This window comes from Solea senegalensis, linkage group LG8 (assembly GCF_019176455.1).
Source record: "Solea senegalensis isolate Sse05_10M linkage group LG8, IFAPA_SoseM_1, whole genome shotgun sequence".
Classification (NCBI taxonomy): Eukaryota; Metazoa; Chordata; class Actinopteri; order Pleuronectiformes; family Soleidae; genus Solea; species Solea senegalensis.
The window spans coordinates 9249296-9264092 of NC_058028.1; the positions used below are offsets into that span (position 1 = coordinate 9249296).

The 14797-nt window shown below is 40.5% G+C and overlaps 1 protein-coding gene across 1 annotated transcript in view; it reads left to right on the plus strand.

Annotated features, from left to right (window-relative positions):
• Positions 1–5924: 5924 nt before the first annotated feature.
• The window catches only part of gpr4 (G protein-coupled receptor 4), a 31820-nt gene continuing 22947 nt past the window's right edge, over positions 5925–14797 (plus strand). Inside the window, exon 1 of the mRNA XM_044032900.1 lies at positions 5925–6173. The gene's annotated coding sequence lies outside the window, so the exon portion shown is untranslated. The remainder of the gene's footprint in view (positions 6174–14797) is intronic.

Consider the following 14797-nt stretch of genomic DNA (forward strand, 5'->3'; position numbering starts at 1 on the left):
CACACACACTGACACTGACACAATCAAAGGGTTTACATTTATACAGGAAATGAAGATCATGGACAGAAAAGTGCAAAATAAGTGATGGTTACTGGGAAAATGCGTTCAAGATTCAAGGCACTCTCAGGATGCGTTAACCTGGCCAAACAGTGTTTACCTGACCCTTATCTACACCCACCATAACTCAAAACCCCTTAACCTTAACCCCTTTAACACCTAAGCCTCAAAATGTATGTGTTTTTTTTGCTTATTTTAACCATAAAGGGCCAGAAAATGATACTTTCAATATCTTAAATTAAATATAAAATGATGAAAAACTAAAATCTTTACTGAAAAAACCCCACACTGTAATTGTACGTGAACACTAGATTTTGTGCTTGATTTGAAATTTGAGCAGTATAAAACACATTTAAAAAAATGAGTTTGAGTTTTGAGTTCCAAAAATGGAAACTTGGTGTATCTCCAACTCTCTCCTTGAGTGAAATGACCGTAATAACCACACGTCTGCTTTGGCGTGCAACTTCTCAGCTTTCACAAACCGTTGCGATGATTTACGATGACTCTATTCTAACACCTGGAGACAATAAAAGTGTGTATTTATTCCACGTAAACTGTTTAAAATGCATGGAATAGATACAGAGGCCACAGCACTGCAGATAAACGCAGATGTGACACGTTGTTTGTAAGTTGGCGACTGATGCGGCCACACACTGTAAACGCGTATATCTCTGAAAAGGTCATAAAGAGGATTTGTATTGGTGCAAAGACATTTTTGCATCAACAAGTTATGTTTAAAGCTTTTAGTTTGCAAACAATCCTGAGGTGCTGCCATTACAGGCGACAGGCTTTGAAAACAGATGATGACACGAGACAGATTTGAACTCATGCTGTTGATTTAAGGGGAATCGTTGTCCTGACACATAAGCTTAGATAAGATAAGATTTCATCCATGTTAAAAGTTTAATATGTTACATTTACCATTGTTGATTAGTTTTGTAAAAAAAAAACATGGTGGTCCAAAATGACAGACTCTGTAGTGCTGACCCGACTCCTGCTATAAATACTAAATGTTTATTCTGGGATCAGGAAAAACAACACATTCATACAATTAGGTGATTGTGCACTTATGAGGGAATCAGGATATTTATATTATTTATATTATCTTCAGTTTCTGCTACATCAGAAAATAATTCTGTGATATTATCGTTTTTTATATATATATTTTCTGTTAGTGTGTGGATTAAAAACCACTAATGTTAGTCATTAGGAGGAGAGTTTTCCTCATGTTCCTCTGATGACAGAGAGCTGTGGATGAAAATCAACTTTCAACTACTTTTTGATCCTTTCTAGTGCAGCTTTAATTAGAAAAAAAACTTTGATGGACATCTGTCTGCAAATCCTCAGCATGAATTTGTATTTTTGACCACTGATCACTGATTTGCCTAAAGATAAAATACACATCCTGCTTTCTTCAAGTCCTTTCAACAATAGGTTTTCCTGTGTGAACGAAAGATTGTGGAGAGAAATAGAAATAAAAGGGAAAGCTGAGAAGAGGGTGGGATGAGGGAGCACGAGGAGAAGGTCAAGGATGTAGCGCTGAAGAGTCTATTCTCTGTATCCTCAGGGGGTTTGATCCCCTGCTGACGGCCCGCAGAGCGCCATGTTGATGCACCGGGTGTTGCTAAAAAGCAACAACTTGTTTGGTGGTGGTCGTTCCTGCAGAGGAATGAAAGGAAAAACACACACGAGAAGCATTTTGCCTCCATGGGCTGCTGTTACAAAAGCACTTGAGTGTAACAGAACACTGGTCCTGTGTGAACATCTGAACATGTGAACATAGAAATGTATTTAGATGTTTTATATTTACGACACACAGAAAAACCTGTTCCTGTTTCACCTGTGAAATGCAAAACAGCAGAGGTGCCGTAGATCAGTGTGTTGTCGTACATCAGTGAGGGCAGCGTTGTGTCTCTGATGACTCGCAGGAGGTCAGAGCTCCTTGAACTTAAGCAGCGTGAACCAAAACAAAGCTCAACGCAAAACATAAATAAAAACTCCAGTGAAAGTGAGACCAGCGAGCTTCACTCACAGCGGAAGCTCATTCAGTGGGAGGATCCTTCCTCTGGGGGCCGTGAACCAAAAATGTCATGGTAACCTCTTGAACTCAGTTATTTCAGTGTCTCCTGGTCACACATATGCAGATGTACAAGTGGCAAAGATGTGCTTCAAATATTCTGAAGCAAATCTACTGCTGTTTCCTTGTGAAGCTGCTGAGAAACTTGTAACCTCAACCACTCGTGTGAGTGACTCCACTTGTGTCATGGGGGTCAGTTCCCGTCAGTTCCTGTCCTTTATTTGGTCAAAGTTCTTGGTTTCCTGTGTTCCTATGTGGTGTGAGCTGCTTTATGTTTCAGGAGGCTGGCTGGTTGGCGAGGGGCGGAGCCTCTGAGCCACTCACCTGCATCTCATCTCCTCATTTACTTCTGCTATTTAGACTCTGGTTTCTGAAGCCACTGTCGCGTCTACCATGTGTGTTCCTTGGATTCAGCCTCGGCCTGATTTTGTTTGTTTTTTGTAAATACATGAGTTCTTCCTTTATTCCCTAAAACAATCTGGAATTTCGCCAGTTTATCCTTTATAAATCATCACAACTTGGCTGTGAATGGCTGTAGTTTCCACAGTTACGACCAAACTAGAAGAAACCCTGATATGAGGTGTGAGCAGAGGAGCTTATGTTAGCTTTGGACTAGCAGAGCTCGTACCGTCACAGACATGGGTGGATGATAACATTCAGGTTGTGAAGCAGAACACTTGTTTCCAGATCCTGACTAACTGCATTGACTGTTGGAGTCCACTCTGAAATGATCTGCCGAAGGACATCAGGTCAGCTGACTTTATATTTTCTTTTAAACATCTGTTAAAGAACATGTTCAAGGTTCGAAGTTTGAAGTGTTTCAACCTTGTTCATTCTGTTTAAAGGCATGTCATGAGGTGCCTGTGTAAATGACTTACATTACTTATTTCCTGTTTTTACTTTAAAGTGAAATAACATTGTGCAACTCATACTTCCTGTCTGTGTTACGGTCACGCGTTTCATCTTGACGTGTTTTTGTTCCTGTTCACGTTTGCTTCGGTCCTTTCCTCATTTTGTGGTTTCCCTGCATGTGTCTGATGTCCCCAGAGTTTTACTTTAGGTTTCTTTGCAGCTGTCACCTGTCAACAAACACTGTAGCCTGTTGATCCAGTTAAATCTTCTCTGCACCTGCACTTGTGTGCATCAAGGTCTAGCTTTGAAAGACCTGGCAGGATGTTTTAATTAGTTTTTTTAATTCCAACTGAGACAAAACCAGTATATTTATAGATTGAAAAAAAAACAACGGGAGACAATTTCAGACGCACACTAACACACGTGTGTTTGCAGGATTATCACAAACAGTGAAGGGAAAGTTTCTCTGACGATGGACGTGATTTCAGACAGAAACAGCAGGAACACGCTGGCAGATTGTGAAGCATCATTAATGACACGGCAAACAAACAGTCATTAGCTCCTCACTATTAATAGAGGAGTGTACATCCCGAGGTAAGCACATGACCTGAATGCTGAACAGGTGTGCGTGGATGAGGCGTCACAGATGTCACAGAGCTGGCGCTGTCCTGTCTTCACTGTTAGAAACCTTGTGTTTTCCTTCACAGCAATTTGAATTTTAGCAAACAAATTGTCAAGACAGTTTTTATCAAGTGCGTATACTGACTAAAGCAAAGCCATTTCTAACTGGAGGTAGCCTGCATACACGCCTTCATTAGTTCTAGACCGGACTATTGTAATGACCTTTATGTTGGTGTCACCGGGTTTTCTCTCAGCCGCCTCCAATTACTGCAAAATGCGGCAGCTCGCCTTTTAACAAACTCAACCAGACGGGAGCAAATCACTCCAATACTTTATTCTCTCCTCCTTTTTTAGAATTGATTTCAAACTTTTGATGTTTGTTTTTAAAGCCCTTAACGGCCTCGCTCCGGCCTGTTTAAACAACTTTTTTAACTGTTCTCAAGCCCGGCAGAGATTTGCAGTCGTCCGACCAGCTAATGCTTGACGTGCTCAGGTCACATATAAACAGTGGGGTGATCAAGCCTTTTCACTTTGAACTGACCTCCCAGCTAACAATTTTTGGTTCCCAGAATGTTCCGGGAACGTTACCCTTTGGTTGCGGTAACGTTCCTTGAAAGTTCCCCTCTACGTTCTCCTTTGGTTGACCCGGAAAGTTTTCCTAACATTCACCTAACGTTAGTTTTTGGTTAACATTACTTTGTCACAACCCTCATACAACCTTTAGAGAACGTTCTCTAACCCTAACCCTGACAGGAACATTGTGTGGATACCACGGGGCAACCACAGGAGAACGTCTCAGTTTTTGGTTCACAACCCTCATGCAACCTTTAGAAAAAGTTCTCTCAAGGTTCCCAGAAGGTTCCCCCTAACCTTTCTCTAACCAAGAATGTTTCAGTTTTTGGTTCTCTCAATGTTTAAGGAATGTTAGGCTCCTACATAACCATCAGGGAACGTTCTCTAAATGTTAGTGTTTGGTTTGATTGTAACTAACCTTAGGAGAGAACCTTAGGAGAACATTCTTGAAACGTTGTGTGTTAGTAGGTCTGGGCCTTTTTTTAAGTTTAAACTTCAAACATATTTATTCAGAATGCCTTTTATTATCCAGTAGTGTGGTGACAGTTTTCCCATCCATCTTCTATCGCTTTATCCTCCGCTAACCCTCGACTCTAGAAATAAAATAAATAAAGTAAGTTACATGTAGCAGCGTGAACAAGAGTTAGTGATAATGTCAGTGCTTCTAATTGTATGTCCACTAAACAGAACAATGTTCCTATTCATGAGCTTTTCCTGATGATGGTGCAGGTTCACTCTGTGACAGGAATTATAATATCATCATTTCCTCTTTTCAAAAAGGCAGCTGAGACCGAACATGAGAAATAGGGAGTGTGATGACTCAACGTGGTTGTTGTTGTTGGTGAGTGTTTCAGGGGAAAAAAAACCCTGATTTTTCCACACACATCTATCTTTAGGCTTTACAGAGATGATTCTCAAACTGTGGTACATATACCACCAGTGGTACGCGAGCTTCCTCTGGTGGTACTTGGATGAAAATCAGAACTGTTCGATTGTATATACCAGGGGATGAGATCGGTGTGAAGCTGAGGAATCTTGTGTAGAAAATGAAACAAATAAAGAAATAATAATAATAACAATTAATAGTCACCTTACCTCTCACTCCATAAGTAATCTACTGTCACTATAACGATGTCAAGTATATGTGAGGAAGATTATTATATATTATATTATCAAATGATGTTATTTCGTGTGAAAAGATCTCTCCATTTTAACGTTGGTGCTGAAGGTGTTATTTCAAGTGCTCTGTATTTTCTCAGGTGGTACTTATTATAGAAAGTCTGAGAACCACGGGGTATACAGAGAATGAAAATATCCAGTGAGGGAGAGATGAAAACAAAATGTCTTCATGAGGAGGTCAAAGAGGTCAGAGGAGACTGGTTCAAGGGAATAAAAAAGGCAACAGTAACAAAACCTGTAACAAGCAAGATTCTGCATCTGTGAATGCACAGTGCACAACAACCACTGCAGCAGTGTTCTGTGTACCTAATAAAGTGGCCACTGGGTGTGTCATGTTGTGTGATGCATCCTGTTGATCCCTAAACCTGAGTCTACATCTGAAAGTGAGTCTAAATCATGGAAAACACCGCTGACGACACACAAGGTCTCCACAAGCATATAAATACATTCACGCGCACACACACAGAGGGCGTAGCAGTCGGTACGAGTGCCGCCTCTCTCTCTCCCTCTCTCTCTCACTCACACTCTCTCTCACACACACACTCACACACACTCTCTCTCTCTCTCTCACTCAGACACTGTCTCTCACTCTCACTCACACTGTCTCTCTCTCGTGGAGACAGTGTAACTCTGTCCTGATCATCAGTGTCATCATCACTGCCGCTGCCCGTGAACGTTTTTTCCGCGGAGTTTGAATGAAATGTAACGACTTCTGATTATTTTTCTGTCTTTTTTTGCTTTGTTTGTTTGTTTGTTTGTTTCTGTCTGGATAATTGACACGAGGCTGCGAGAGATGTCAACAGCAGCTGAGTGTGTGAGTACAGAGCTACGTTTTCATTCTCTACTCTTCACTGTCTGACTCACACACACACACACACACACAAATGCGCGCGAGCTTGTTAAATTCACCTGCTACTTGAGTATTCTATCTATCTATCTATCTATCTATCTATCTATCTATCTATCAACAAATTGTCAATACATTGCATATATAGGATTAATCGTTTGGTCCATGAAATATCAGAAAACCTTAAAAAATGTTGATCAGTGTCAAACCTGGAAATGATGATGTTCTCAAATGTCTTGTTTTGTCCATAAACCAAAATTATTAACTTCAATGATTTCTTTGTTATCCAGAGCAAAGAAATTAAGAAGATATTTACATTTAAGAAGCTTAAACATTTTAAAAATATATATATATATATATAAACATTATATACAGAAAAAAATCAAATACTATATCTAAAAAAGACGTAATCTATACTTGCATATAGATTATTAAAATCTGTCTTCTGTAATCAATCATGGTAGTAGGATGTGTAGGTCAGAATGGCAGCATATTCACATCCTCCCTAAAGCTCCGTCACGCCACGTTGCTCCGGTGTTTATGTTGCGTGTTAAACAGTCCACAGTCAGAGAACATGATAATGCTCTGTACTGTACATAATCAGCTGTCAGCGGCGTTTTAAGACATCACGGCCAACATAAACGTCTCCTCTGCTCTTTCCCCTCCACTTTGAACTCAGCTTGAGGCATCACTTCCACTTGTCCTCACCCAGCAGGCTCTTTCCCTCCTCCTCTCCTTCTTCTCCTTCTTCTCCTTCTTCTTCTTCTTCTTCTTCTTCTTCTGTTTTTTAGTGAGCCATGCTGAGCTGAGCAGCACAACGGGCACTTGTGTGCGTCTGATACAGCTCCATGGGTTTTTGACTGCAGACGATTAATAAATCATGAGGATGAACAACTAAATCAGCCACTTGTGTCACTGTACACAGTGCACTTCCACTGCAGGGACCATGAATCAGGGTTGGTGCCTGTGAAGGCAGAGCCTTCACTCCATTGTCTCCCTGTGAAGAAAACACTGTTATTCTACTTTTCTGTTATATTTATACGATCCTCCCCTGAAGCGTAGCAGTATTTCAGCTGTCTGTCTATTGAACTGAGTCAAATTATCAGGATAACGATCACAAGGTCATTCCAGGACTTCATGATTTATAACACTCTTATTTAAGATAATTGAATTTCACTTTCAAAGCTTCTCAAAAATATGTTTTCCATCTATAATTACCTTTTGAACAAAAAAATATGAGGTAATTTAACTTCCATTCATCCATTTAAATAGTTTTAAACTAATTTTTTACAATTATTGCGCTACTGTTTGGAATTGGTATTACTTTAATGTGGACGGGACATTTTCAGATTGTCTCACACCGAGTGTGTTGTGAAACGAGGCAAGCAGTGTTCCGCACTACGCGATCAAGTGTTTGAAATATTCAGATTTTGTGACTTTCTTCGGCCAAACCAGGTGCCTTTTTGGGGATAATCCCAACCTCAGGTCAGCAAAGCATGTTGTGAAATAGACATTGTCATGTAATGTAATTGTAGTTCAGAAAAGTAACTGCACACGTACAGTATCTGTGGCTTGTCGCAGTGGTGATTGTCCTAAGACCGCAAAGGAAGCTCAGCTTCTCTGGGAGTCAATGGGACTGGCAGTGGGCTTTATTTCACAAAACTCACTGCAGGGAAAAAAACCTCTTTTACGTAAGCTGTCCTGATGAAACCTCACGATGTTTCTGCCACAGAATTACTGCTCTCAGCTCCAACTATATTAAAATCAGTAGAATCTCATTTTCTTCTGTCTCTTTTCCTCTGAACTTCTATTTATCTTTTAAACAAGGTTAGCCAAGTCACTTTGTTCTTGTTCTGTTTTAATTTGATCATTATTCTCCATTAATGTTCATCCAGTGATTACATTTTTAGCTTTTTTTGTTAGTCAGTTGGAAATCCCCACATAAACTGTAAGTTTGGTCAATTATTTCTTTCTTGTAACAATGCTTATTGACCATAAATCTTATTCTGTTGTAAAGCCTGTTTATTTGCCTTTTAAGTGGTGCCACATTTGTGAGGAAGTTGCATTTGCAGGCAGACTATTCAATCCTCTCCACTCCAAAATTCTGCAGATAAACCTCTGACCTCTGATAAACCCCGCTCTGTGGAGGCTAGCGTTGTCATCTTGGAAGATAGAGTTCAGTCCCAGACTGTGGAGATATGGGGATTGTGACTGGATGCAGAATCTCATCTCGATATCTGCCTATCTACAAATGCATTTTCCTCACAAATGTGACACCATTTAAATCAAGTTAAATCAACAGGATGTACAATAGTATAGGACTTATTGCCAAAAAGCATTGTTTTAGCGATGAAATAATCGACCAAACACAAATTAGGTTTAGATAAAAACAATTCAAAACCTAGCTGCTGCAGGTGCATAAGCCTACCAAAAGATATATCAAGGAACTCCTTGAACTGAAAAAGATGCTGAGTTCAGTTTAGATGCTGAGTTTAGAACTTTGTCCCCGCGGTTTATAAGCTGTGCTCTGGATATGTAGTTTGTGCCGTGAGATATGTAAAATATGCTGTTTTTTAAAAACCCTATAATGTGCACACTTTATGGACTGCGGGTTTTAGCCACTTAAACAAAAGACCCACCTAATTAAATCGGCGGTTTTACATCACGACTGCTGCCAATGTTATCATGTTCAAATGTGTTATTTTGCGTTTGAACAAGGCAGTCGTAGACCAGCAGCGCCTGTGCTTCCGTGTACTCTAATTTTCTCAATGGGCTTTTGTGCAGGAGAGTGAAGTGGTTTGCAAAGCATCAGTAACTACAGTTTTGAATCAGAAAAGTTTGGTTTAAGACGAGCAACATGTTCCTTATTCACACTTAGGCTGGCACAGATTTCTTTATTCGATTAGTCTTTTGTTAAATGGCTAAAATCTGTCTTTCTTTGTGTCCCTGCTGGCTGCCATGTTCTCAGTGCTGGGGTCACACAGAGCTCCGTCAGCACTGTTTGACTCTACTTCATGCAACCACACTTTAAGTAACTTTAAGTAACTTGTTGCAGAAATCTTTTAAAGGTCAATCCAGAGACACTCGTCCAAAAAAAATAGCACACTCACCCGATTGATTGGATGAGTTAGTGTGTGTGTGTGTGTGTGTGTGTGTGTGTGTGTGTGTGTGTGTGTAAGAGAAGATGAGAGAAAGATAATTAGGTGGAAGGACAAGACAAAGAGGATGAGAGGGATGAAGAGCAGTGAGAGACGAAGGTACTGCAGAGATGTGAGGGTGGTGGATGAAGCAGAGAGAGAGAGAGAGAGAGAGAGAGGCTGGTGATTGGGGAGAGAGAGAGGGAGAGAGAGAGAGAGAGGAGATGGTGTAATTGCTTCAGAGAAGTTCCGATAAGCAGCACTTTGGAGCTGCTGTGGTTAAGTAATCACTGTGATTAAGAGCCACAGTGATAGCCGCTAACAGTTACGCCGACAGAAAGATTGACACCCCGTGCTCTGCATTATCACATTATACTGAAACATGACACAACACTGATGTCATCACACTCTCTGGAGTTTAGTGAAACGTTTTAGTGAAATGTTTGATTTTCTGTGTTTGTGAGAGTGAGAGATTTTTTAATGGTTTCAGTAGTTTGACTTCATGTAAAAGGAGCTGAGTTTTTTTCCTTCACTTCATTTGAAGTCGAGACTCATGGCTAATCTTACACAATAATCAATACATTTAGCACACAGTGATTGACCCCATATACCTACACACACACACACACACACACACACACACACACACACACACACACACACACACACACACACACACACACACACAGATGACCTACATACATTGGCTCATCTGCCTCGACCGGTTGTGGTGAAAGGAAAAATGGGCAGTTTAGTTTAGTTAATAGTTTACATTGTTTCATATCTTATCTGTATTATGTAGTTTGATGATAGTTTGAACTTGGTTGTTTTTAAAAGTGCTATAGAAATAGATTTGGATTGTATTTCGACTGCAGGAACGTTCTCATCAATGAGGAATCTTTTCTAACCAGTGTAAATGTCCCTGCTCATGGTTAATTATACTCATGGTCAATAGACATAATCACACGACTTGAATTCAAGCCTTTTTAGTGTGTTTGAATATGTTTATCTACATAGCGTGTATTTTTGTCAGCTTTGAATCAATATCAAACTAACCAAAAAATCAAAGGTTTGTATGTCAGAAGTTGAATTAGCTGAACGTCCATTAGTCTTCAAAGTGTGGTTGGAAACACAGGAGAACAACACGAGTTCCTGGAACTCTTTCGTCATATCATGCATTCAGTTAATGTAATAACAAAATTGTTGTGATGACGGTAATTGCACTCCATTGTTTATGTTACATTTAAGCAGAGTTGGGCTTTTAAATGTATTTTATTCCAAACACTACGCACAGTTGTAACAGTGAGTGGGTGTTTGTTGTTGTTGTCGTCGTTCAGCTCAACTTCTCTGTTTCTCAAGCATCACTCAGCACAGTGATTGTTTCTGCTCAGCTGCACATAGTGAACACGTTTGGCGGAACAGATTGCAGGGTCAAACACTCCCCAAAATAACAATGATGTCAACTGTGAGTCAGAAAAACAATGTGCGGAAACTGGCTGCTCATCATCCGCCAGTGGCAACATCATGATCTGCCCGCATAATCAGTGTTACATATGTAAATGACTTCCTCAGAGCTAAACGTGCAAGGCAGTCTAAAGAAACAAGAGCAAATCTGTTACTGTGGAATCCATATGTGTGACTCGGGTGTCACATTTCAAGCACACTTTTAATTTCTCTATTTAGTTGCTGAAAACTTTATACTGTTGTGGTTTGTCGTCAGCAGACTTACTTATGCAAAACACTGCATTCATCCTGTAAATATTCGTGATTGTGTTTTCATTTCTGAATGTACACAAACATTATTACGCAGGCTTGATTTGATTGGCTGACTTAGCCAAATTTTACACGGATGAGCGCTGCTTGTTATGGCCCACGTGCCCCTACAGTGGTGTGAGGACCTTTTGGAATTCCTGGAAAAAAATGTTCTCCCCAAGGGATCGCATTTTTGAGCTATTAAATGTTAGCGTAAACGGATGAAAATTGGCACACATCAGAACTTACGAAAAAACTAGCGCACCCAAAGGTGAAACCCGGATGTTACATCCACTTTATTTGGCAAAACTAAGTTGTGCCAAATTTCACGTAATTTGGTGGAAACATGTCGCAACACAAGACGAACAAAAAAGTCACATGACACATGAAAGATGAAAAGTTTCAAAGAGTTTCGCAGATTCAAAAGGTTCTGGCCACAGCAGCCGTTGGAGTTTTGGTGAACAAGAAGTGCTTTAAAGCCCACATAGACCGGAAGCTCCAATTAACGCTGCGTTTGTGTGTGTATCTGCGTCATTACCTCATATATGAATCCCTAACGTTTCAGAACAAACAGTTCAGCCACTGCTGAGAAAATAGTGTTGTATTGTTTTCCTGGGCTCTGCGAAGCGGATCGAACTTAATTTGATGTCGTCATCAGAAATCCTCACCACTCCTCTCACCACCGTAGCGCCTCCCAGTGCGGGCACAAGTCTGGGCACATCCGGTTGCGTACATTCAATATTCATTTGATCGGCTCGTTTGCAGCGATTAGGAGGTTTTTAATCATGAAAACAAGTTAATATATGTAAGTAGACCTCCATAACTAACATATATGTGTGATACAAGCATTCTATGTCACCTTTAACGTACATTAACAGATCTGCTCGAAACTTCACACATGACACAAGATACTGACCCTGAACCCGACTACAAACATGAACTTCACCCAACAGCAAGTCAGCCATTTTGAATTTAGCCGCCATTTTGCCTCAAAATATTTGCTGTACATTGACCGATCTGCTCAAAACTTCACATGTGAGACAAGAGGCTGAGGCCACAAAATATCAGCACATGAAAACGGAGTCAAGGGCACAGCAGATGGCGACTGTGATGGCCCGCAACAATACTACTTACAGCTTTTGTTTTATTTTAACTTTTAAAATGGTAAAGTAGTGCACTGCCTGTCATTTGTTCTGCTGGTGATGTTTGTAACACCTAATAAATTAAACATGGAATTTATCAGTGCTCATCTGACAGACTGACAAACGGAGCAGTCGACTCAAAATGTCAGGTAACGCGTGGACAGAAAACACCGGCTTTCAAAGCTCCAGCTTGTCTGATTGAATACTTTTTCCAGGGCTGATCTCAATTAGACAGATGACTCATCCTCCGGTGTGACGGCGACAGTGGTTTGAACTCCCGATCCTTCAGCACAGAGGTGTTTCCACGCTGGTGTTTTTTATAATGTGGGCGATGCTCTTTTTGTTTTCAAGAGTCGAGAGCTTATTTGCAGCAGGAGCAACGCCTTCTGCCGACCGCTGCTTTGTTTGTTGTCATGGAGATAGGACACTTTTCCGTTTGCCTGAAAGTCCACTTCGGCGCATCCAACATACCATTTAACTCTGGACTTTGTAATTTCCTTGTGATGCTGACATGCAGATGCGACCTGACGTTTTACTGCTCCATCACTTAATAATCTGCCTCTGATGAATATGAAGCAGGTCATTTAATTCCTTTTAAAAGTCAGTTGGTGTGGAATTAATACGTCTTTGATTGTATCATTAGATTTTCAGAGCAGCTTAATGTTAAAAATGAGAATCCGCCACCTTTTTATGAATTTGAAAAGGAGCCAGTGCACGAAAACAACAGAGCGCCAAAGGAGAATTGTCTGCAGAAAGTGGTGCTGCATTAGCTGAGGAGGTGGTGCAGGTCATCCATTATTGAGAAGGGCACTGGTTTGATCCACGGCTCCTCTAGACCATATGTCAAACTGTCCTTGTGCAAGACACTGAGGCCATAATTACCTCAGGGAGCAGAGTAAGCACAGTGTGAATGGGATGTATGTCTGTGACTGGGAGTGTAAAATCATTAAGATGATAGAAAACAGTCTTATAACAAGAGTCCACACAGAGTACATGTATGCACATGTTTTAGTGGATTCTTTTGTAAGCATAAGTGAATATTTTATTTTTACTTAGCTGTGAAACACTTCAAATCGTCTTTGCATCCTGTTAACAATAAATAGATAAAGTGATCTGTATAGCGCCTATTGCTCTGTTTCATGGAGTCATTGAAGAGTTGCTTTTGTTATTCATTATCAGGAGAGAACCAATTATACGCGTGACATTGACCCATAACTTTGTTCCAGGCGTATTATTAGCCCGTAGATCTGCACGTTCCCATCAGAGCCCGGGTCTGCAGATGCTGAGGGATGTAAAATGGAGCCTATAGAATGGAGCAATTCATCATTTGACTGCTCTTTTTTTGGGAGGAAACAAACTTCCACTGTGAAGCCATAGACGGAGTTTGACTTTTGTGCCGTGGGGGCAAACATTTTTATTTAACGACGGTACACTGATGTGCAACTAATGTGGCGTGATATCCAGAGACGACCGACGACATACAGCAATCGGTGACTATAGTGCCGAGCTTGCGATAAAGTCAAACAACAAATCACATAGACTTCAGTTTCTGTTTTTTTTGTTGAGCAGCTGTTTAATGTCGCCGTGGTGCTGCATTAATAAATAAGAAATATGTTTGTATTAGACCTACCTTTGGACTAATACCAATTGTGCCCAAGAGTTTGCAGCTGACGTGTCGAGTCACAGTTCTGCAGGAGGGAAACTGCTGACAGTGTGACGCCACTACTAAATGCACCCGCGTCATGATTAGGTCACTCCTGTCTCTAAACACCGTTAGGAACCGTTTAGGGATACTCTCTCTCACACACACACACACACACACACAGGTCTCCAGTATGGAGACAGCAGCCCCGTGGCCATCATTAGACCCGTTTCAGATGGTCGATAACCATCTCATCCTCTGTTTGTCTTCCTTTGTTCTTTTCCATTAAACCTCCCTCTCTCTCTGTCCACTTCTCTCTCTCATTTTTCTATCCCTTATTTTCCTCTAGATCAATGACTTTGTTTTCTAAACGTCTCACTTTTTGAATTTTCTTTTAGTTTATATTTCACCTTTTATAGATCGTGTGGCTCGGTTCCTGTTTCTGTCTATTTATAAAACCTGGGCTGAACGGGATGTAAAATCATGACCTTTTTCGTAGCTGTTTTTTTTTTGTTTCCAATATTTTCTTTTTGTCTCAACATCAACAACATACATTAGCAACAGACGAGGGTCGCTTCCTTTTAAGGCTGCATTTTTCAAATGCTCCTCCAAACACAGCCAGTAAATATGTTCTACATTCCCAAAGAAATGCAGGATTTAACGACATGGCCCAAACTATCCCAGGATTTAATCGTGTGCATGGACATGGTCCACGACCAACAACAAGAAACATAGGTAAAGTTCCTTAAAACCTTTTCTTTGGTGGTTCAAATGCAACAGGATCATTCTCTTAAATATTTGTCCGTGGAGATTAAAGAATAAACCTTTTTCACACTTTAAATGCCCACATTGTAGTTAACGGGAGTAACTATAAAGGACCTGACCAATCGGATGAGAATAAAGAAAACAGGAAGTGAC